The following is a 26,157-nucleotide window of genomic DNA, read 5'->3' on the forward strand; positions in this document are numbered from 1 at the left end:
ATCAAATAAAATAAGAAATGAAAGAGGAGAAATAACAGTCAATGTCACAGAGGTATAAAAAATTATGAGATTATGAACAGTTGAATGCTAAGAAATTGCACAACCTAGAATAAGTAGACAAATCTCTAGAAATATAAAACCTGCCAAAACTGAGTCAAGAAGAAAAATATCAGTTGAACAGACCAATCACTAGTGGTGAAATTGAATTTGTAAAAACAAACAAACAAACAAAAAATAATTCCCAGCAACCAAATTCCAAGACCAGACAGCATCCCAGGGGAATTCTACTAAACATGTAGGGAACTAATAGCTGTACTTCTCAAACTGTTGCAGAAATTTAAGAGGATGGAAAACCCCCAAATTTATTCTATGTGGCCACTGTCACCCTTGTACCAAAATCAAGGCACTACCAAGAAAGAAAATTCTAGGCCAGGATTTTTGATGAATATAGATGCAAATATGCTCCACCGAATAGCAAGCCAAATCCAACAATATGTAAAAAGTGTCAGAAACCATGACCCATTTGGGTTTATTCCAGGCTCACAAGGATGTTCAACTTATGTAAATCAATCCACGTGATATACCACATTAACGGAAGTAAGGGTAAACATCACCAGAACATCTCCACCAGAGCACAGACACACACAAAAAAAACCATTTGACTGAATTCAACATCCATTCATGGTAAAAAAAAAAAAAAAAAAACTTGTCACAATTTGGGTACAGAGGGAACACATCTAAACATAATAAAGGCCATTTCTGACAAACTCAAAGCTAACATCACACTCAACAGTGAAAACCTGAAAGCCTTCCCTGTAAAGGCATGAGCACAAGGATGCCTCCTCTCACCACTTGACTTGAACACAGAGCTGAAAGTCCTGGCCACAGCCATCAATGAAAAGAAACAAAAGCAACCAAACTGGAAGGGAAGAGGAAAAACTATTTGCAGATGACATGACACTTTGTACAGAAAACTCTAAAGCCTCCACCAAAAAAACATTAGATCTAATAAATGAATTCAGCAAAGTTGCAGGGTAAAAAGTTAATATACAGAAATCTGTTTCATTTCTATACACTAATAGTTTAAGACCAGAAAGAGAAAAAAGCAATCCTGTTTAAAATTGCATCCAATAGAATAAAATACCTATGAGTAAATTTAACCAAGAAAGTGAAAGACGTACCTTCTGACAACTGAAAATTAAAGCACTGAAGATAATTGATGGTGATATGAAGAAATGATAACATATCCTATGCCCTTGAAATAGAAGAATTAATGTTGTTAAAATGACCATACTGCCCAAAGCAATTTAATGCAATCCCTATAAATATACCAAGGACATTTTTCACGGAACTATAACTAATAATCCTAAAATGTATCTGGAAACACAAAAGATCGCAGAAATAAACCCATGCAACTATGTTCAATTAAGCTGTGATAAAGGAGACAAGAATATACAATGGAGAGAAGACAATCTCTTCAGTAAGTGGTTCTGGGAAAACTGGACAGCTATGTGTAAAGTAATAAAACTAGAATATTACATCACATCGTATACAAAAAGTAAACTCAAAATGGATTAAAGACCTAAATATAAGGCTGGAAACCATAGAACTCCTAGTAGAAAACATAGGCAGAACACTGACAGAAATTGTAGCAATATTTTTTTTTTCAGATCTGTCTCCTAAGGCAAGAGAAATAAAAGTAAAAATAAACAACAGGAACTTAAATAAATTTTAAATCTTTTGCACACCTGTGGAAACCAAAACTGTCAACAAAACTGAAAGACAACCTACTGAATGGGAGAAAATATTTGCAAACAATATGATCTATAAGGGATTAATATCTAAAATATATCCACAGCTCATACTAAATGTTGAAAAGCAATCAACCCTATCAAAAAGTGAGCAGAAGACCTGAATAGGCACTTTCCCGAAGAAGACATACAGATGGCTGAAAGATATATGGGAAGATGGGCAACACTGCTCATTGTTAGAGAAATGCAAATCAAAACAACAAGTAGATATCACTTCACACCTGTCAGCACGGCTATCATCAAACATCTACAAATAACATGTTAGTGGAGAACAGGGAACCCTGCACACTGGTGGGGGGAATGTCAATTGCCACTATGAAAACAATATGGAGCTGCCTCAAAAAACTAAAAATAGAAGTACCATATGATCCAGCAAGTCCACTCTTGGGTATATATCTGGAAAAAAATAAAAACACTAATTGAAAAAGATACGTGCACCCAGTGTTCTTAGCAGCCCTGTTTTCAATAGCCAAGTTGTGGAAGCAACATAAATGCTCATTAACAGGTGAACAGATAAAGAAATGGAAGATATAGATGTGTATATATACAATGAAATATTTATTAGTCATTAAAAAGAATGAAATTCTGCCATTTGCAGCAATGTGGATGGGCCTAGAGGATATTATGCTTAGTGAATAAGTCAGAGAAAGACAAATACTGCATAATACCACTTACATGTGGAATCTAAAAAAAAAAAAAAAAATGAAGAAATGTATATGCAAAACAGGAACAGACTCACAGATACAGAAAACAAAGTTATGGTTACCAAAGAGGAGAGGGAAGGGAAGAGGGCTAATCAGTGATATGGGACTAAGAGAGACACACTACTATGGATAAAATGAATAAGCAACAAGGATCTACTGTATAACACGTTACTAAGTATAGCCATTTTCTTATAATAACTTTTATTGAAGTATAATCTGTATAAATACTGAATCAATATACTATCTACCTGGAATTAATATAATACTGTAAATCAACTCTCCTTCAATAAGAAAGAACATACGAATGAATACATGTGGAAATTAAATCAATGAGTGAATCAATGCTATGATAAATTTCATAGAATGATAGAGCTGATGAGACTTGAGAAAACTATTATAACCAAAACTAATCCTCAAATCTTCTAAGACATTTAGCTCTTTGGTGGTAAAATGGATAAATCAAAACCATCCTATTCTTATTTGGGTAGAGCTGGTCACTTATCTGAATAATAATTTATTACAGCTTTGTAGGGCTGAATGGTCTGCAATGTTACCTACTAACTTAGACATCTTTGGAGTCTATAACAACTTCTGTGATGGTCGTTACCTGTATTGTAAAGATGAAGAAAGTGGAGCCAATTAGTCGGCTGTCTCCATGCTTGATTTTTTGAGCATTAACAAATGAATGAAGCTCAGAGAAACTAAGTTACTTGCCCTACATTATAGAACTATTAAAAGGTATAAATTTGAATTCAGGTTTTCTGCCTCTAGCTTGTGTTTGTTTTGTAACACCATCAACACAATTCTTACATTCTCAGATTCTTTCAGGTGAACATTTTATGGCAGTGGTAAGGTTTCTGTTGAATATTTTCTGTTTAATCTCATCACTTTAATATAAGACCTAAATCTGACTTTACCTTCGGCAGCACTGAATAATTAATTAAAAGTTAGAATTCAGCTAGAACTTTTTTGGTTAATTACTTTCAATATGTGAATTTATTAGAAGATGAATAATGCTTGTCTGTGCCAAGATAAGTAGCTAGCAGTAACTCTTTGCCAGTAAGTTATGATATATTTTAATGATAAGGAACATGAGGAGTATTTAACCCCCATTTTACAAATGAGGAAGCTGAGTCTCCTGGCTTTGTTATGATGGCTAATAATTTGTACAAAACTGCTTATCATATGATCGGGCACATGATGGAGCTTGGCTAGTATTAGTAACATGTACTTTAAGTGGATGTTCTCATGATAGGATTCATGATAGAGCAGAATTTGTATCTATTTTAATCAACATTCTTAGGCTATTGTTCACCAAAGGCAAAGGCCAAAATTCTTAATTTTCATGATTGAAATCTTGAAAATGTAGTTGGTTTATAAAAATCTATACTCAGATAATTAAATTCACTAATAAATATATGAAAGAGAAGTAGGAAAAAACAAAATGAGAACAGAGTAAGTTATACTAACCAATGCATTTTATTTCATTTCAAACAGTCTGAAAAATGTGTTGTATAAAATTCTTAGAAAAATGAAAACAAATATTTTCAACAGCAACAAATTTGAAATTTTTGCAATTTGGAAATAGTAATACAAAACTCTCCCCAAAGCTACTATTTAAGCTAAGAAAGACTATAAAATAATTAAAAACTGAAAACAAGTAATGCCAAAAAAGAACATGTGTTCTACAATTTTTCATGAATTTCTACTTGAAATTCTCACATTACATGAGTCTTATGGGTAAGATTATTCATAAGATACATCATATGCTCCTTAGTAGACAGAATTTGGTTTTTAATTTTTGTAATAGTTGTCGACTGAAATAAACGCACAGCCTAAAAGTTAAGAGTTACATTTTATTTGGCGGGAGGACTCGAGCCGGGGTGACAACCTCTCAGATTGCTCTGAGGAACTGCTCCAAAGAGGTGGGGGAGGAGCCAAGATATATAGGAGCTTTACAACAAAGACCAGGTAGTTGGAACAATAAAAGATTGCTTGTTATCTAAAGACAACCAGGCATCTCAAGTTAAAGAATTAAGTGATTTTCTATGTATGAGAGGAAGCAAACATTTGGGCTCACTGATGTCATTCCTTTGACAAGCACCTATCTAGGGCCAGTATCCTGTCCTTTCTTATTCTGAGTCCGCTCAGAGTGCACCATTGTGAGTGGCTGCAGGCCTGTCCCCACTGGGGGGTGGCAGCAGCCACTGATGACTTGGTTTCAGAATTCTTTGTTTACTGATATGATTGCAGTATCTTCATTCACATCACAGTATTTTTGTTCACACAGGTAAGAAAAGTAAGACCTAGCCTGTTCTCCTCCATCCCCAGTTCCCCTCAGGGTGTACCAGAGGTGGAAGCTGCAGTGGCTGATGGCTTGATGGAGGGCAACATTCTTTGTTTACTGGAAAGGCAGGTAACAATTTTTTGTCTGCAGAGATAAAACATATTTAGAATTTGGTCCTAGTGATGCAGGAAAAACAGATGTGGGGCATGAGAAGGGCTGTGTCCCAGGCTTTGGTTGAGCCCCTGGGACGTGCCCCACCAAGTATGGGTCCTTGGCTTCACACAGGAAAGAATTCAAGTTGAGTAAAGGTAGATTTATTCAGAGGGATACATTGAAAGGCAAGAGAAAGGCCACGAGGTGTGGGGGTTGGGTGCTCAGATTAAAAGCAGATACACACTCCATAGACAGAGTGCGGGCTGTCTCTGAATGGAGAGAGAGAGGCAGCAGCTACAAGGCACCATGTTGCCATTTTTATGGGCTTTGGTAGCTTCATATGCTAATAATTGGAAGGACTGGTCTAAGTAGCCTGGGGAAGGGGCTGTGATTCCCAGGAAATTGGCCATTTCCCATTCTTTGACCTTTTGTGGCTAGCCTTGGGACTGTGGGCCTGTGGGCATGTTATTCACCATGTTAATATATTACAGTGAGCGTATAATGAAGCTTAAGATCTGCTAGAAGTCAAATCTCCTGCCATCTTGAGCCTCAAGGCCTCCTGAGGGTTGAATCTTCACCATTTTGATGTTAATGGCTGTACATTCCTTGAATGGCTGTGCCCTGCCCCCTTCCTGTCTCACTGGTAGCTTGCAAGACATTCTATTCTTTTTTTTTTCCCCTCAGACAGATAAATATAACCCAATTCACATCCTCAGAAACACATTACAGTTTATTCATTACCTTCTCTCAGTCTCTTCTGTGAATATTAGTAAAGTTCAGTTTCCAGTTACCTAATCACCATCGCCATACCTGGTCCAAACAACAGATACTTTGCTAATGTGCTTTTTATACAGCTTCTTGATAAGATACAATTATAATTTACCATTTCACTTTTGTTACTTATCATGTGAAGTCTGAGGAAAATAAACAAAAAGAAAGTCCATTTTTTTGAAAAACATTAATCTTGCAAACATTTGATGTGATAAAAAAGAGACTAAACAAAATGTATTTTCTTTCACTAATAGAAATGTGAAACATCACTATGTTTTTATATCATGATTGACCCAAACAGTGTTATTTTGATCAGAGACAAGGATTTGATCTTGGGTTTCTTATCTCATTTGCAGTGTTATATTCAGACCCTAACAAAGTGTCTAAAATAAACTCTTTAGGGCCAAATGCCCAGCAAAACCTGCTACTTGATTACAGTGTTATTTCTATTTATGTTATTTTCAAGGACTAGATAGGAGAGGACATAGATATATAGAACTTGACTCAAAATTTCACTGCCTTACAAACACAAACAGATGACCCCTTCTGAACTGAATTGCTTGAGCCTTAACAATCAGGAGGCAATGAAGCCCCTTGTCCTGTAGGCTGTAACTCATCATTCACCCTTAAGACACTTAGGAACATGTTTAGTTTAATAGATTCTAAATATTTAGTGCCCATCAATTGTGGTGCTCTTGGCAGCAAGGTTTATAAATTTTCCTCAAAAGTTTTAGAGTTAATATGCTTCACTAAGAAGCTAAATTGTTATCAAATAGCAAAATAATAGGGCCCACTAATTAGAAACTCATTTTACTGCTAAACTGGTGTTTTTAGAGATTACAATGTAATTTTCCCATTAAAGGCTCTTTGATATGCTTGAAAGAGGGTTTATTTGAAGTTTCCTTTCTGCTAAGGATGGAGAACTCTGCTCTTTGCAGTATTGTCTTTGTTACAGGGTTTTTGAAATGTAAAAGGAATTGCTTAAGCATTGATGGTGTGCATTGGTTGCATATGAATCACTGTACTTCAATTATTCCTATTTCAGGAGCAAAGAACCAATTAACCACCAATGCTGTTGTCTTCTAACTTAGTAAAGAAAAATTTCAGAAGGTTGCAATCCAAGCAAGAAGTACTGCTCCAAATGGAGCATCAGAGTCCCAGTTAAGAAAGAAAAAAAAAAAAAAAAAAGAAAAGGAAAGACAGACAGACACATGCAGACAAGAACATTCTGAAGCCCCTTTTTTAAAATTCCTGGCCTATGTTGACAAAAAATTAATCAATCAAAGTAAGAAAGAAGTGGAAAATTTTATTTGGGCCAAATGGACTATTGTTACCCAGAAACAGCATATCAGAAAACTCCAAGATCTGTTCTGCCAGTTAGAAGTCAAAGCATAGTTACATATGTTGTTGAGACAGAGGACTATACATTAAATGATGTGTTATTGACAGTTTACACAATCTGGCACAAAGCAGTGGGTCATGGATCACTGGGGTTCCTTACAAGATTAAGAAGGAATGTTATCTCTTAAGTATTGTTGGTGATGGGAAAATGCTCCTCTTTATGTTTGAGCAGGTATTTTGCCCACGAGGAAGTTGTTCAGTGCGTCATGTAGGTACACAGTGCACAGCAGAGGGGAGGGAGGAGTCCAAGGTGCAGATAACATTTTTTATGTTTGAATTTTTCTTGTCTTGCCATAAAATGTGAATGTATTTTATACCTGTTATGTAAAAATATTGAGGATGAATTATTGATTGAAAGAATAAGAAAAGTCAGGTCATATAGTCTCTAATTTTCGTAGGTCCATGAAACAATCCTGAAATAGAAGAATTGTTAGGGAAATTATAATGTTTAATCCAATTAGAGATGAGCAGCATTTTATTTAAATGTTGAGGGACATGTAATGCCTGCTGGTTCATCCAGTTGTGTAATGAACTGGGAATTAATACCTGCTTTTGTGAACAAAGATTGCAGGTTAAGATCTCAGAAGTGATTTCTGCCTGCCTGAGGTGATGCACTGACACACTGCAATATGCCAATTCCTTATGAAAAACAGTAAGGTGAATAAGCTCCTGTGAGTAAAACTGGCCCAAATTTCACAAGCAGCTACAGAATGTTGAGAGTTGCAGTTGTTTAAAGGCCAAAAGTCACATACCAAGAAAAGTCTCTTGTTTAATAGACATTACCAGTTGGATAGAAAATTTGGACAAATGCTAGAGAGGTATTTTACTATCATTTATTATGCTAATGTAGCTATCAATGAAAACTCAACTCATAATCAAATTAACATTATAATTAGAAGCTAATAGGTCATCTTTGGCTAGATCAAAGTTCTCAGTATATATTAGAAACACCTGGGGAGATTAAAAATACAAAATTTCCATTTCTGATAATTTTGAGTTAACCAGTGCTGAGCTAATCCTCTTGGCAAAAACAATTAGAAAGTCTAAATATAAAAAACAAATGTCTGGAAGTACTTCCGTGTGAGCAGAAGCAGGACAAACGTGGAAGGGAGCCTAGGAAAGCATAATGTTTAGGCTACCTTTCCCATTCTCGGTGTTCTGTTGTGTTCAGTGCTACTAAAGTCTAGCCACACAGGGAGGAGCTGCTTTCCTAGTCACTACTGTTACCAAACTAAACGTGGATCTGCTCACCTACAGCATTGCAAAGCCAGTTTACTGACATCAGGTTGTGGTGAAGGAAAAGTACAGCTTTTATTTGCAGGGTGCCCAGCAAGGAGTATGGGCAGCTCATGCTCAAGAGACCCAAACTCCCAGATGCCTTTCAGAGAGGTGCTTTTGAAGGTAGCATTTGGGGGTTAGGGGCTGCAGGGTGCATGGCTTTCTTCTGATTGGTTGACGGTGAGCGGACAGTGTGGTGTTTCAGGACTCTCAATCATTAATCTGCTTTCAACCAGCCTAGGGTCTAGTGTTTGTGCTCAGCACATAATCACCATTCTCCACTGTGTGTGTGTGTGTTGGGGGTGGTGGTGTCTTTGTAGGGGGAGGATCTGAATTCCTGAAGAACAACTGAAAGTCACCTGTCAGACTGTTCTGTGCATCCCTTGAGGAGGAACTAGGACTCTGTTTCATTGCTGGTTTCTTGTTATTTCTTTTCTGATTTGACTGCTTTTCCTTTGTTTCTGCATTCCCTCACTTCCCTAATGAGTAACTGCCCATGTCTGCTCTTTGGAACTCAGGAAAGTTCTAGAAGACTAAAGCCTTTTACTAGAAAAAAGAAATGGGGGACGCATAGGAGCTTTGGTACTTGGGAGGGCCCTGCAGGGTCCTGCTTATTGTCACTATGTCTACTATTTACCATAGTGGATGCCACTATGGTATGCGGGTAGACTGCAGTTTACCCTGCTTGTCCCCTTAGCAAAAGCTTGTTGCATGAGATGCATTAAATACAAAGTTGTATATCTGCATCTATTTACCTATGCACATATATTGTAGGTGGGTTTTAAACTGAAGTAGCTAAGAATTCTAAGGATGAGTTAATTAAAAAACAAACAAACATGAATCTCTATACTTCTTTGACACTCAGGTAAGACCCGCCTCCCACAGAAACATTCTTCCTTGATAAAACTCAATTTTGAAGCATTGCCTAACATTAACATGACATATTGTAGATGACAGTATAGTGCAGAGCAAGAAATGGAAGTAAACAGCACCTCACTTCACTTGAGTATTTCCTATTTCCTTGTTGACTTTAACTAATCAATCAATGGGAGAAAGGCTGCTATAAAATTAATTTAGGCACATAAATGCATTGTCTCATTATCCTCCCCAGACTCCAATAGGAGGCAGACGGACATTTAACTCAGCTGGAGCGCTCTGCTGGAAGGAAAAGCCCGCAAAGCAAACGTTTGATCCTAGATTCACCGTGTCTCGTTTCCAGAGCCCTTTGGCAGGCTGTTTTTGTGCAGCATCTCCTTCCACTAGGAGGAGAGGCTTTTAATTTCATATTTAGAAACTACTAAAGAGAAGCCATTGAAGAGCATTTTCCTGCCCCTAATTAACACTCTGAGCATTCCCTCTGACTTCCTAGCAGTTTTCCAGCCTGGGAGAAAAAAAAAAGTAAGCGAGAGAAAAACCGTGTCAGAGTGACATGTTGGGGTTCCGCCTGATTTTTGCCTCTCGGCAGGGAATCCCACAGCTGCTCTGCCCTCACTCTCTTCACTCTCAGAGCTGTAGAAATGTGCAGCATGATTGTCTTTTTGGTGACCTCTGCAGGTTTCCTGGACTCGGTAGTCAGGCATCATAATTTCTTCCCCATAAAACATAGATAATAAACCTCATTATATACAGGAAAAAAACATGGATCTAAAAATATACACAGTGTTTTCTTCAAGTTTACTTATTGAAGGAACAAATGTCTCAATTTTTTTTTGTAATTTCTATTATATCCTTAGTACATTTTTAAATACTTTTTTTTCCTTGGAATCCTATATAATCCTCCTAATGTGGCCCACCTTAACATGATGTCTTGGTGTAGTATAATACAGGTTCATTTGTATGTGACAGTGATTCAAAATATTACTAATTTCACAAGGAGAGAAGATTTTTATTTCTTTTCTCTCAAACTCTACCCATGGATCATTTGAAGAAAGAAAATGAATCTGGAAAGGTGTCTGGAAACTTTCCATTGGTACCTTTTGGTACAATGGTTCAAGTACCAGCATCAAAACTTGTAAAATGAGAGTCTGTGTCTTGGAGGAGCCTCCTGAGGATGGTGGTCAGGCATTCTTTTAAGAAAGGTCACCTCATTAATGTTCTTGACGGTACAGGTGGTAGGACATAGGGAAGCTGAGTCAAGTGATTTCAAACAATCACAGTGAATAAGTGGCAGTTTCAGAATATCTCGGCTAGCTTTGCATGTGTTTTTGTTGCCAAGAGTGATATAACATTTTTATCTAATCTAAAATATTTTAAATCAGTACAATTTTTAAAAAGTCAGATTAGGACGTATTATAATTCAGTTGCCAGCATTTCTTATTTGTTAGTGCCACATAATGGCATCTTCCAATCAGTTTAGTCTTAGATTCAATAACATGTAGCACGTCTCCTGATCTTGGAGCTCATTTCAAATTGGGATACAATCTTTGCTCTCCCCCTCCCCGATCTCAGTACACCAGCCCTCTCTGCCCTGCTGTCTACTCTGGAAGGCTCCTTTGCCCTCTGGCTTCCTATTGGGTTTGACCAGTGGGCGCACACTCAGAAGGTCTTCGAGCGGGAGGTAAGGAGATCTGGAGACGGTTATTCCCACATCTCCTTTTAAACGTGGCTGCAGACCTGGCGAAGCGTGCATTTCTTTCTGGCCCTAAGGTTTATCTAGTGGTCTGTGGCCCTAGTTTTTACCAGACTTCGTTAAATCGGGATCCCACCTCCCTTGTCCCTTTAAGATTACATGTAATGTTATTTCCTTGTATCTCTGTGAGATCGCCTACCCCTTTGCCACTGTTGTTCATTCCCTAGGAGTTGCACTATCCATATTAATCTCTTAACTCTGCTCAAACCTTTGTAAACAGTGCCTTCACTGAACTGTTTTCAATTAATCCATTTTAAGTGTATCCTCTCTTTCCTGGTACAACCCCTGCCGATACACAGCCCAGCTCTTTCAATTTTATTTTTTTTAATGTCAGCTGGAATGAATCCATTCATGTTAAATTTGTGTGTGTGTGTGTGTGTGTGTATTTGTGTGTAAATACTCAGAGATAAGACTGGCTGGTAATTTTCATTTGGTACTTTGTGATGTTTATGTTATGAGGGTTATGCTGCAGTTAAAAAGTTGAACATGCTCTTCCTTTTTCTGTGCTATGGAACAATTTAGTTATCATGTGATAACATTATTAGTATGTGTTGTGTTATGTTCAATTTCAAAAATAATGACTTGTGGAAACATGGGGCCCCGGAGTACTGACTAACTGGGCCTTAATATTCTTCTTAGTTTAACTAGACTTAGATAGAATCCTTCTGACTCTAGCCACCTGACCTCCCTTTTCTTAGACCACTTACTTTAGGAAGTTTGTAACTGCAAGTTCATACCCTGCTCCTTGAGCTATAACTCATTTAAAAGTCTGTTGCCGGTTTTAAAACCCAGGATTGTGATTCTTAAGGGCCGGGACCCATCCCAGTGAAACATCATCACCAAGGATGAAAGCAGCCTGTCTCACAGTCCCTGTGGAAGTGTAAGGGCCTGATTCCAAGTTACAAAACTGCCTCCAATCACAAAGATCGGGGAATATTTACTTTTCCTGCCAAGACGCGGCTGACACAGAGAGGCAGCCTAAAATCCTCTCCACTTCATCTCTTAACAGCAGAACTGAGTCTGGAACCCATTCTCTTCCTCATTTGAACAGCCTTGGACTAGGTCACTCTAGACGGTTCAACTATAGCCAGTGCAGTTTTCACATTGACAGAATCTTTTTCATATTTCTGTTTTTATACCACTGTTAGGTTATACTTTTTCAAGAATCTCTCCGTAGATGTATCAGAGTTCTCGTGTACTTTTATTTTTCATTGAAAAATTTCTATTTCTAATGAATTCTAATCTTTGTAACTTTTTAAATTTTTTTGTTCTGTATGTCATCAAATTGAATATCGCCTTTATTATTTTCGTTCTTTCCTTTTGTGAGTAATGATGAGTTTTAAGGTGGTTAATTTCCTCTCTGTACACTTGTCATATCTTGTAGATTTAATTATTTGGCAATTGAATTTTGATTACTTCTTTTATCAAGGTATTGCTTAGTTAATTGAGTAAACTGCCACATTGTTAGATTTTTTTCATTTCTACCTTTGCAATTTCTTTATAGTTTTTAATGTGGTATAATTAGAGAGTAATTCTATACAATTTCTATATTTCAGTTTTACAATTTCTAAGACTTTCTATGAGGTACATACGAGTTCAGCGTTGGTTTTGATTTTGGGAGGACTCTTAATGAATAATGTTTGTTTTTCACCAATAAAAAAGCAAAGGGCAACCATCATTTGATGTTTGCCATGAAGCCAGTTTCCATCTGCCCATTTGTATGGGTGCCAAAGCACAAAAAAATTAATTTTTGAAAGGATTTCATAAAGGACAATCTGGAATTACAATGGTCACTTTGAGGAACTTTTGACATAAACAAAATTTTTCATTTTGGAGACAATTTAGCACAAAAAGGAAGAGAGAGTCTAGATTCTTTGTCCGAAAGATAGAACATTTATGAAAGTTCACTTTATTTAAATGATTTATAAAAGCTCGTGTGCGTGTGTCTCAGAAGACTTCTGCATCTAATATTTCTTTCCTTCATGCAGAAGGCCGATACATAGCTTTTGACAATAATAATTTCCCACATCGATGAAACTGGCTTCTTCAAATTCTCCTTTTTATTTTATTTTTTTCTCTTTTACTTTATCCCCTCTATCGGGAACTTTTGGAAATGAATTGATCAAGAAAATTATTATATGTTCACTATAAAAATATCTAGTCTAATACACAGCAATTGCCATCTATAAAAAGAAACTAAAGAAAAATTACTAAACTGAATTTATTTTGCTTAAGATATATGAGCTTATATATACAAAAAAGAAAAATAAAACCTGCAACTTGGGAAAGTAATTTAGTAATGGCCTTGCTCAATGTAAAAGGGAAAAGATGACCTTTAGTTCCACGAAATGAAGAAGAAAGCATAAATATGATTTAAGAAGTCTTTAAAATTCAGTTTTATAAACACATAAGCTTATAAAGTGTATTAAAATAAGAACACGTAGTAGTCCTATTAAGTATGTGAATAACACAAGTTAACTAATGCATATGTCTTCTTCCAAGTATTACTTTGTAAATTAATGCCAAGAAAATATTCTATGCAAGATTATTTCTAAGCATCTCGTGATTTAAACTTTTAGAAATAAACATTGGTTTATGAGTCAAAGAAGCTATCACTGTTCCCACAAATGTTTCAGATTTCAAATATATAAAATGGCACTTAAGTTAGATTGTAATTATTAGGTTATCTCAAAACATTAAAACCCATAAATTCTAATAATTCTAGGAATAATGAGGGATTAATATATTGACTTTAATTACAATTTCCAAGTTCCAAAGTAAATTTTAGACCTTAGACTAATATTAAAATGTGTTAATAAATAATCTTTGGTTTCCTGGGAATTTCAAAGCAAGCAAAAATAGAAGCTTTGATCATTAAACATAATTTTAATTTACCTTTTTTTTTTTTCCATATAGAATGTGAAAATGCTTCTGTATGCTGTTATGTTTTGGTGCCTTTTTTTTTGACAGTAGAATTTCTGAAGTTTATATGAAATATCTGCTCATAAAGATGAAGAGTTTATGGATCTGTGATTAGTTTTCACTGTGTCTGTGTTTGTATTAAGCAAAAGTTAGTTACTTGGGTTAAGATGAAAGTTAACGTAAATGAGTGAGGTTACATTATCTATAATAATAATAATATGAATGTGAACTTTGCTGGAATGACCCAGTTAACACAAATTGTATTCTATCTCCTTATAAAAAGAAAGATTAAAAATTGTTCATGTGAGGAATGAAGCTTGTATGAATTCTCCAAGTTGTAATCAACTCATAATTGTGAGAATTGTTTTCCAAACCTATACAGTTTCATTGTCATAATTTATATGCATAAGTAGCCTTCTCATGTGAGGATTTATGCTGAAACCCAAAGACTAGGTACTATTTACCAATTAATTCTTGTTTGCAGATTTTAGTACACCTGTCAGTCCAGTATAATTCATGATATATCAATTTATAATACATGCCATATCATTTGATTGATTTATAGTATTAATCAAAAGCCTTGGAGATTTTTTACAATTCTCTTTGTGTATTTTTTCATTCAGGAATAATCATTTACATTCTTATAAATTAATTGAATGTCATTCCTAAAATGAGGATTCTACCTTCAGTTTCATAAAATTTGAAGATTCTTTTGATGGTGGGCACAACATACTGACACTCAAGATAGATGAAAGGCTGAGTGAGAGAAGGCCTTCACTGAGGGCCTTACAAAGGTCGACCTGGGGATAAGATAACAGCAAGTTGGAATTCAGGGGACAGCTTATATGTGCCAAGTAGGGTGACATTAGCTAGATTTCATGGGTTCCCTGGGGATTGGCTCATTAAATAATTTGGATGGCTCTCAGGCAAATTGACTATCATTCATTTTATGGTATTTAATCCAAGGAAGGTATACTGTGGCCTGAAGTATGAGAACCCAGTAAGGTGAATGGTTGGGGAATGTGAACTTAGTTAGAAAGGGAAACTGAGCCAGGACCTCAAAACTGGCCCATAGCAGTATTAAATAAACTCTCTTATACCTGCTTCCAGTGTGATCAAATCACCCAACATAATTAATTGGCCCAAACTTTTCAGTTTTTCCCATAACAGAAATTTGGCTGCAATCTTAAATCAGTATTTGTTGGACAATTTTGCTCAAAATTCCTGAGGCTGTCTCTAGTACATGTCCTGTCTGCCAACCTCATAATTCTGGCAAATATCTATGAAAGTGGGACATAGGTGTTTGAACACCAGCAAATGGAATTTATGCATTTGTACCATTTAAATGAACATGTACACATTCTTATTATTGTTTGTCTGTTTTTTGGATGGCTAGCAGCTTTGCTCAATGAAAAGATGATTATGTAAACATAACTTAAAAGATAAACTCACAACTTTAATACCGTGTGTCCAATTTGTGTTATCTAACTTAAATATCCAATACCAATGGGGAGTCCTAGCAGGACCTTGCGGGGCACCCTCCCAAACCTCTGCCTCTTGTTTGTAGAAAAGATGAAATTTCCCAGGCCTCTCTGAGTCATAAAAGAGCAGGCTCAAGCAGTTGATAATTAGGACAATAAAGTCACAGATTCATTATCAGATGCACATTCCTGAGATGTTTTACAGACACTATACTTGCTACCAGAGGAAAAAAGGTATACTGTGTGATGACCAGATCTCTTCCTTAGCCTCCCCTTCAGTAGTCTCTTGAATTTCTCTGTTAGAAATTCAAGGCTATTGCCCCCAGGATCATACCTCTGTCCCTCCCTTGAGTAGAAACCAATTACTCCTATCTAAGTCACAGGAGGAAGCTGCAAAGAGAAAAAACAAAAACTGGTGAGAACCAATTAGGCCCAAGATGGCAGAGGATTTGACTTCCAGTAGACTTTGAGCCTCATTATAATTCATTAGCATACTAAATGACACACCCACCAGCACCAGGAGAGTTGACAGTTGCCATGACAACAGCCAGAATATCCTGCATAAGGACTGGGAAAAGTGATTGACTCCAACACACCTGGAAGGAGGACATGAGGGCAGAAGTCTCCAGGAAAAGCCCCTGTGCCCCTACCTGGAGATGTAGCTCTCATCCTGCCACCTGGGCTAACAGTTCCCCACTGGAGCACTTCTCTTCTCTTTTCCCCCACTCAAACACTTTCTTTCCCTTCTCTCTTTTGAGCAATAAAGGTGTCTTTCACTTTGTCTTTCTGCTTCTGCTGAGAATTCCTCCTCAACTGGTGGGCAATGACCCACACTTTTGGTGAGCTGTCTAATTTGGGAATCTCTCTATCTGCTAAAAAAGGCATTCACTTTATGATTTTATATTTTATAAAAAGCTTTGCAAGACACTGGGAAAGTAGTCCTCCTTGGATTTTTCAGTGTTCCTGCAGGGTTCTGGCCTCCTGAACAATGGAAATTGACATGCTAAAAATAGACACTGTGTCCTTTTGTCCTCTGGAAGCATTTGCTCTTTCACGTTTTCAGTGTACTTTGCACAGAGGTGTGGGTTTGCATTTCACAGGGGCTGGATCCCTGGGCTGTTCCTTTACATTCACATTCAAAATGGTTGTAAACTAGGGACCTTCTTCTTCTTGCCTCGGAGATTTGTTTTCATTAAGGAGGTACAGTTTCTCTCTCTCTCAAGTGGGAGAGGAGTGTAACTGTATATCAGTCACTTTGTAAACACATAATTTCAGATTCCTCTCCTGTAGTATAAGAAAACCACTTTTTGTATGGGTGGCTAACCATCGGCCTCTCATTGCATCTTTCTGAGAGTGAGGTATGGAAAACTGATGTGGTCATTGCTGTAATTAATAATAGTCTGATTCTAATCTGGAACCCTTATGTTTGCTTTCAGAATAACATAAATAACTATCAGTGTCAATGCTTTATCCGATGCTGCTCACCATCTACAAACATCTTTGTCCTTATCATCCATCATCAGCAATGAAAACTGAGAGAACAAAGACACTTCAAAGCTTTCACAATCATCTAATATATTATTATAAAGTCTTAAGTCACTGAAGCCAGATTTATTACTAACAAGTACAAAAAGTTATTCTCAAGGATAAAGTATGGACTCCTTGTGTGACCTTTAGCTAAAAATTGGAAGTAACTGATTTAAGACTCCTTTTTTTATCTTACTGGAAAGAGCCTCATCAGATCCTGTTAACACAAACTCTGCACTAAAAATCTGAGGAACTGACACTTAAGTTCATGTCTCTTGCTAAAAAGTATTGACTCCTGGGCCCATGAATCTTGGTTAAAAAGATATTATGTTTGTACTTCCAGAACTTCAGTGCTGGCAAGGGAACCTGATAACAAAGAATCTTGAATCAAGTAGCATAATGTTAAATATTCTAGGACCAGCACCATGCAAATGTCAGAAGCCAATGATTGCCACACCTTAAACAAACAAAAAACCCATTCTCTCTTTTTTTCCATAATTCTGTTTTCCCTCTCTATTAATTTCAAATTCATTTTATCTTGAGTTGTTTACATGTTGCAACATTCAGACAAAAGGGTATGACTTAATGGCCTTTTGTGAGTTTCACTCCTTCCATATTAGCAAATTCACCTTCAAACTAGAAAGTCTCTTCCATACTGTTTTTGGGATCACATAAATATGTTAAGAAGTAACACTTTATTTTTTGTTTCTCCACATATTTCTAATATATTTTTTGCATGAGAACTTTAATTTCTATATTAGCTTCCTAAGAGCTATATATTAAATAGATCACAAGGGATTTCCATCCTCTCCATTTCTTTGGGCAGACAATATGTGTCTTGAACAGGAGATATGAAAAGAACAGAAAATTATGATTTTTAAAGAGTTTTGGTTATCTCAGTAACAGTGTATTAACTTGAAAACATGTGTAAGTTTAATCTTACTGCAGAGTGATTTAACAGGGGCATTATACCGATTAATATTTGCAGCAGAGAGAGTTTTATTTTTTTAATTTTTTTTATTGTAGTATAGTCACTTTACAGTGTTGTGTCAATTTCCAGTGTACAGCATAATGCTTCAGTCATACATGAACATATATATTTTCATTTTCATATTTTTCAACATAAGTTACTATAATATATTGAATATCTTTCCCTGTGCTATACAGTAGGAACTTGTTGTTTATCTATTTTATGTGTATTAGTACCTGCAAATCTCGAACTCCCAATTTTTCCCTTCCCACCCCATTACACCTCTGGTAACCATAAGTTTGTTTTCTATGTCTGTGAGTCTGTTTCTGTTTTGTGAATAAGTTTGTCTTTTTTTTTTTCTTTAAAGATCCCAAGTGTAAGTGATATCATATGGTATTTTTCTTTCTCTTTCTGGCTTGTTTGTCTTAGAATGACAATCTCCAGGTCCATCCATGTTGCTGCAAATGGCATTATTTTATCATTTTTTATGGCTGAGTAGTATTCCATTGTATAAATATACCACAACTTCTTTATCCAGTCATCTGTTGAGGACATTTAGGTTGTTCAGAGATAGTTTTAAAAAATGCAATGTTCCCTGAAGACAGAAAGTCTGTGCCAATGCATGAAACTCCAAAGAGATCTGTATATAAGCTGTGTTATAACACATTCCTTTATTTCATTTTCATCAATGGAAAATTAGAAAACATTGACAGAAAATGATTAATTCTTCCAGTTTGTGCATTTGTTTGTTTGTTTTAGAGTTAGAATTTAAAGAAAATGCTGTTACTCTCAATCAATTTCTTAGTAGAGGATCAGAATTCATTAATAGTATAACTAATTAAGGTATCTAATTATTTTAACTGGTGGGTCCATGTTAATTTTGGAGCATAAAAATCATTATCAAAGTTCTATTGACATAAACTCTGACATTCTTTGTTAAATTTTGCCCTTATTTTAAATGGTAATTCCACATGGATGCAGATTTTTTAGACTGTGAATATATACAGCATTTATTCTACTCTTTTTAGAAAGTGTTATTTTTTATATCATGAAAATCTGAAACAGTATGAACATGGTCAGTCTGATTTGATGATTCTTACATAAATAGGCCTCTACAATGTATATCAAATTTTATTAAGAATAAATGTAAGCAGAATAATCAATTGTGTCTGTTAATTTATTATTCAAATAGCATTTATTAGATGCTTGTTACATATTAGATACAAAGAGTATTTTAAAATGAATAGTATTTGATTACTACCAATTATCTCATTCACAGAAGTGTCCAGTGAGGTTATAAAATAGGAAAATGGGTCAAGGATCAAATGATTAGTTTCTAAACTTTTACCTTTGGTTTATATTGATATATCTCAGCTATCTGTAACAAACCAGTTACGTATTGGATGTTTTCCTTAGAATCTGTGAGTAATATTGTTACTTTGGTTGAGAACTGACCTATAAACTCCTTTATAGAGTTATAAATATTTTGTTATTTTGCAGGATGGACCTCCCCCCAACCCCAATCTGCATTCAGATGTTGAAGCTGATGACACATCACCCACCAAGAGAATCTGACAGAAGGTCCTCATACCAGGGACACCTGGGGAAATCAGTTTGTGCAAACAGGTAAGAGGTGGCTTGGGCAAAGCAGAGGGGATGATGGGTTTATAGCTATTAAAAGGTGTAACCAGGGGAATGTTCTGACACCCAGTCAGGAGGTGTGTGAGATTTAAATTTCCCACCTGCTCCAAAGGAGAAGGTGTGTGCTGGCTCTTGCATCAGCTTGTCCAGAGTGGGACCAAAGGGAAAAAAGACTAAGAGTTAAAAAGAAGTCAACAAACATCATAAATGTGGTCATCTGTAAAATGTATGTGATGAATCGTCTTTAGGCTAAATGATTTTTAGCCTATTTTTGGAAAGTACTATAGCATCTCAAAAAGAATGTAAGCTTTAGGATAAAGCAGAACTAGGATTTGATTTCATTCTCTGCTTTAAAGTATCATGTGGTTTTCACTAAGTCATTTTACACTTGTTGGATTCAGAATTTTTTTTGTTTGTTTTGTTTTGAAACTGAGTTAATTCTTAATCTGTATTGTGGCTTTAACCCTCATGGTAAAGACAAGGTAGTACACATCAAGCAGTTTGACAAATATTTTACTTTGTGTTTTATTTTCTTGAAATAATATGAGTAACTACAATTCTTGATGCGTGTTTCCAAAGAAGACCCTTTGTAGGAATTCAGTGAAGCTAAGTATTTCATGAGTTATACTATGTGGGTTTCCCACTCTATACGTTAATGGGACTTCCTGAATGAAACCAATCTGTTTGGGTAGATGGTGCAGGAAGTTAACTTTGTCTTATTAGATATGTCTAGGTAGGGATAAAGAGAAAGGCTGGAAAATGTGAGGGCTGCAGAGGAAAATGTTAATACTGAATTCTTAGACCCTAGAACTTCCGTGAATAGGTTTTGAGAATAACCAGGAAATATTAGATTTTAGATGTTGCAAGATCAAATCTTTTTAATTATTAGTATAGGAATGTATCTTGAGTAAAGAGTTTTAATATATGAGTTTTTAATGAAATTTTTTAAGGAGACATTTAATGTGCTTTTTGGTAAAAGTATATTACTTTCTCTTTATAAATTACAAAATGTTATTTAGCAGACACAATTGTCATTGTGAATATATTCAAGTAAAATGATACTAGAAAAATGAGGATTTTTCATTCCAAAATTTATTTAAATATTTTTCTCTTTTGTACGTTGTTCTAAAGGTTATTCCTAAAGTCATTTCAAAGACTTCTTTCTAATATCTGTCATGCACTAGGATATAAATAGTATTCAACAAAGCAGCACAGTTAAAACACAAATATTTAATATCAGGGAAACCAAAGTACAAAATACATGTTGTATTTCAGCACATATTCAGGGAACATCTTGTATTCAGATAATAAATTTCACATTTAAAATTATTTACTATGGAAATTAGAGGTATAGTGTAAATAGCTTTCTTCCCTTTAATTAATGGTTTAAGCATTTCTTGAAAATGTTATAGGCTTTTAAAAATTTAATGACTTTTTCCACTTTATATTAAAAATCAACTTCAATATTGCAAAGATGTTAGTGAGTCAAATATGCATGTAAATTATATAAAATTGGACAGCTAGTCTGTGTAAAGAAGTTAATGATTGCTAATATTTGAGCTATAAAGACTTTAAATGATCAGCACAGTTGCCGTATAATTAACTGAAATTACTTTAATAAAACCAGTAATTGATTTTGAAACTAGAGCAGTATATTTAAAAATCTACATGGTATTCAGTGTATGTACTATTATTATATTAAAATCAAGACTTTGTTGGAGAGGTCTTGATAGGGAAAAATCATGAAAAAAATATATGTATGTGACAAATAAAATACTTTTAATGGTCTACATATAAGGACAATTTGATATTCTCTCAGGATAGGAAACTCTTATTTTAAGATATTGTCAATAGATGCAACTGGTGTTCCAGGTTCTTATCCTATCCCAGAAAGAATTCAGACACAAGACTTAGAGGTTAAAAAAGGTAAAGTGAGGATTTATTAAAGGATGGATAGTACACTCTCAGGGGAGAGCGGGCAGGCTCAGGTGAGCGGCTGCCCCGAGTTTCTTTAGCAAGTTAGTTACATAGGGTGTAAAAATGAATGGGTGGAATATTCATAGGGGAGGAATGGGTTTGAGGGTAGTATTCCCTGATTATCATCCCAACTCCACCTTCCCATAGGGAAGAGGGATTTTTGTCCTTATTTAGTCTGGATTGAAAGTGTCATGGCAACAGTGCATGATGGGTACTTCTGATATGCAAGGCTAATTTTATTGAAATGAGGGCATAATGAGCAAAAGGTTACATTAGGACACTAGAAATTCTTGCCTTTTCTCACCTTTGTTCTTCTCCAGGCCACTTGTCATCCCAAAAGGCATGATCCCTTACCAGCCCCAATGTTCCTGCTTTTATTTCTCTGCCCAAGGACCCCTGCTGCTCACATGATGTGTGGTTTCCTGCATTTGGCCTGTGCCCCTCCTTTCTGCCCAATTCCTGCCATTTGGTCTGTGTCCCCCATTCTCTACTCATATCTAGCTATCTGCCTGCTCTAGCAAAACTAATCATTGTGCATTTCCTTTCTGAGAAACTAAAATACCAAAGAGAAACGTAAATACTTTTTCTTGCAAGATTTAGTCAATGCAAGTGTCTTATTACCTATATTTACTCAGGCTTTGATTATGCAACACTCCTCACCTGTGTTCAGCTTAGGCCAGCATCTAAGCCTCTCTCCGTGCCAGCCCTTTGTATCTGGCATCCCGGCTTGGGCTCAGGGAGGCAGGGAGGACACAGTAGCCAAGAGCATAGTTCTTACTGCAGGAAAGAGCAGACAGCTAAGCTGATCACCCAAGGATCCTTCACCCCAACCCAGGCTCACACAATGTGTAAAACAAATTTCTGTATAAAATTATTTTAGGTGGGAAAAAAATATCTGGAAGAATTTTATTTCAAACTATTAAACTTAACTGTCTCGGGAAGTGAGGAGCTTGAAGGGGACTATTGATGAATTTTACTTTCTCCTTTATATAGGTTTTATGTTAAAAATTACAATGATTATAATATGTATTATTTTCATCCTTCAAAAACAAAGAATAGAAACATAGTTTTGAAAGGTCAGAATAATCCCAGTAGAATTGTATACAGGATGCCATCGTCTCTCACATAGAATTTCTGCACCACGTACATTACAGTTCCTGGGCTTTGATATGATGACAAGGCTGAGTACAAAGAAGTCTATGAAAGAGGCTGTTCTTGAAAAACTCACAGTATAAATTAGAGAATATACAAATATGATATTTTTCTTATACCTCCAAGTAAGGAGATTGAGTATTCCAATTAAAACTCAAAGAAATATGAAGAGTAATTAAGATAGAAGAGGAAAGAGTAAGAATGTGATAGAAGAATTATGACCCTGTGGATACAGACCACGTGAAGTGGCAGAATTACAGGGGGCTCGTAAAGTAGTTATTAGGTCAGAATGAACCAGAGGAGTAAAATGCATCTAGGAAAAAGTAGACTCAGAGAAAGCAATAACAATTCAGGTCTATTTTATTTAAAAGAAACAGAATTCAAGGTTTTCGTAAATGTTGTCTTCTTTGGTTCTAAGAAAGAAATCTCATCTGTGGGTTTTGCATGTATATATTTGTACAGATTAAATATGTATCTATATCTCTTTCACTGTATAATGTTTATCATAATCAAATAGAATACTGAATGTATAAATATATTAATGTGAAAACAACCAAGAATTTTATATTTATAAACAGCATAAAGGTGTGTAATCCTGATTTATGGTCTCTCGTATTATAATAAAGTCTTGAATTATGCAAGGATACTTTAGCACACTGAACTATGTAAGTATAATAAAAGAGTAAAATTTTAAAAGAAGCATGGATAAAGAAATCTGTCAGTTAATCATTTATAGAGAATAAAAGTTGCTATGTCTCTATAAGTAACTCACTGTAAAAACTTCTAACCAGGCCAGTTTTGAGTTTAAGACATTGAGGAGAAAATTGAGCCGTTCAAAAAAGTTAAAATAATTTACTCAACTTTGTATGATAGACAAATGGAATCTGTGTCTCGGTTAAGTTTCAAATAGAAAGAACTCATACCGATCTTTCTCAAACTCTACCAAAAGACTGAAGAAGAGGGAACTCTCCCAAACTCATTCTCTGAAGCCACCATTACTTGACACCAAAACCAAAGATACTGCCAAAAAAGAAAATTACAGGCCAATATGGTGATGAACATAGATGCAAAACTTCTCAACAAAATATTAGTAAACAAAATCCAACAACACGTGTAAAAGATCATACACGATGATCAAGTTGGATTCATCCCAGGGACACAAGGATGTTTCAACATATGCAAATCAATCAATGTGATACACCATATCCACCAAAGAAAGGACAAAAGTCACATGATCAAATAAGCATGTATGCTGGAAGCTGTCATTAAGATGAGAATATTGAAAAAATATTCCATTTGCTGTTAGCTGAAGATATGTTGATGATCATATAGCCATTGTTAAAAATGTATAGCTTAGAAAATACACAGCATGTGGGTGCTCACTAAGAAGACATAAACTAGTTTGAAATTAAAATATGCACATTATTTAGCAAACACCATGTGTAGCGAGTATTAAGCATGATTTTCCCACTAAAACTTTAATATGGTTATTTTTAGGAATGCATCGGCTTTCGTAGTATCTGCATTCTGGTGGCAGTAGCAATTTATCCTGCTTGTGTCAGTTCTCTTGCTTTAGTAAAATGTACATTTACTGATTCTATTAATGTTTAATTATTACAAATGTTATGTTTTATCTTTTAATAACTAAATAGATCACTCAATCAACTATATTTATTTAGAACATACCGTGCACAAATACTCTACGCTTTACATAGCAATGAATGAAATATAGATGGTACCTGCTCCTGCTTGCTTCCTATTTTAACTAAAACAGCTCCATTTAAAGTGACGTGCAATTGTATAATGTCAGGTTCATTGATTCTATGTTAGAATTTCACCATTTACACAAATTTGCAGTGTTGTAGAACATATAAAAATTGGAAGTGATGATAAAATTATTTAAAGTCTTAGATAATGATAACGTGGAGTGCCTCTGAGGTGTGCTGTATTACAACATACTGATCTCTGGGGTTCACAGATAAAGTTGTTCTATGGTCATATATGACTTCCAGCAAGCCAGCTTTAACTGATAAGATACCTTTTATATTTTTCCTAAACAGTAGGCAAAGGAGAACAAGCATTTATTAATATCCTCTTTTTTCCTGGGTGAGATGATATAAAAGAATACTGAGTGCTTGCTAGGAGAGACAGCTGTGAGAAAGAGGAAGTATTAAGTTGGGCAGAGTTTGATGAAAATAGTAATTTAAATTCATTGAGCATTACAGAGTGCCAAGAAACACTGTAAAAAACCTTTAATCTCTATCTGCATCTCTATGACTCAATTAACTTGTCCAAAATCACAGAGACATCAATTCAGAGCCAGGATTTAAACATCAGCAATATGGCCATCAAGTTTTCTTTTCATATAGTCTTATTATGGCCCTCAGATTGGAAACTGTTTCTTGGATCCCAGAAAGATGGCCAGAGAGAACATCCTTAGGGTATTTGCTTGCAGGCGAACAGTCAATAAATGGTAAATGATGCATCACATCATACAAGGACTAGATTTGCTGACCTCTAAAATTCCTTCCAATTGCAGCATTAGATGATTCCATAAAGGTTGAGTTCATGAATTTCACGTGACTGCTCAGCCCAGACCCAAGATACATTGAAAAGTTGCAATGTGGAAAGAGACCAGTAGTGCCTGCTCTACAGAGAACAAAACAGGTTTGAGGGAGTCCATTTCCAGCAGAAGAGTCCAAGGGCTGAGAAGCACACCTGCAGACACTTAGCTGTCAGTGGAACCCACGTAATAGATTACCTTCTACTGCTTGGTCTCTGTTCTCCGAATCCAGTTTTCCTGACCTGCTACCCACATGAGTGGCCATGGCAACTTTTCTTTTCATCTAATCAATTTAATATATTTTGCATGCTTTAGGTGACAAAGTCCCAGAGGAGCTGTTTGCATGATGTTGTGACCCATTGCTAAATCTAGGACAGGGATTAATTTGGTAACTTTGTATTGCAAACCCATATTTAGGTAACAGGATGACATATAAATACTTCTAAGAGAATAGTTATGTCATTGTGTATATATGCACACATATACATGTCTATAATATACACATATGTAAGTTATGTTTTCTTTAGTCGACATTTCTGAGGATTTATGCCTGGGCTGATGGCTTCTCAGAGCTTTCTGAGGGACTGCTCCAAAGTGGCAAGGGAGAAACCAAGATATACGAGTTTTTGCAACAAAGACCAGGTAGTTGGAACATCGAAAGATAACTGTTAATTAACATAAACCAGGTATCTCAAGTTAAGGAATTTAGTGCTTTTCTACGTACAGGAAGGTGCAAAGCTCTGGGCTCACTGAAAGCATCCCTTTCATGTGCACCTTAGCCATCTAGAGCCAGCTTCCTGCTCTTTCCCATCCTGAGTTCCCTCTGGGGGGCACCTTTGTGGGTGGCGGCAGAGGCTGGACGGCCCGTCTTTCTGCATCCTCATTTCCTT

General features: G+C 35.8%; 1 long non-coding RNA gene across 2 annotated transcripts in view; it reads left to right on the forward strand.

The window, feature by feature from the left end:
- Positions 1 to 26,157, forward strand: part of LOC141577569 (uncharacterized) — a 552,790-nt gene that overhangs the window by 334,934 nt on the left and 191,699 nt on the right. For both annotated transcript variants that reach the window (XR_012506834.1, XR_012506835.1), the window contains exon 3: positions 19,435 to 19,560. This is a non-coding gene — a long non-coding RNA (uncharacterized LOC141577569). The remainder of the gene's footprint in view (positions 1 to 19,434; positions 19,561 to 26,157) is intronic.

Source organism: Camelus bactrianus, chromosome 4 (assembly GCF_048773025.1).
Source record: "Camelus bactrianus isolate YW-2024 breed Bactrian camel chromosome 4, ASM4877302v1, whole genome shotgun sequence".
NCBI classification, from domain to species: domain Eukaryota; kingdom Metazoa; phylum Chordata; class Mammalia; order Artiodactyla; family Camelidae; genus Camelus; species Camelus bactrianus.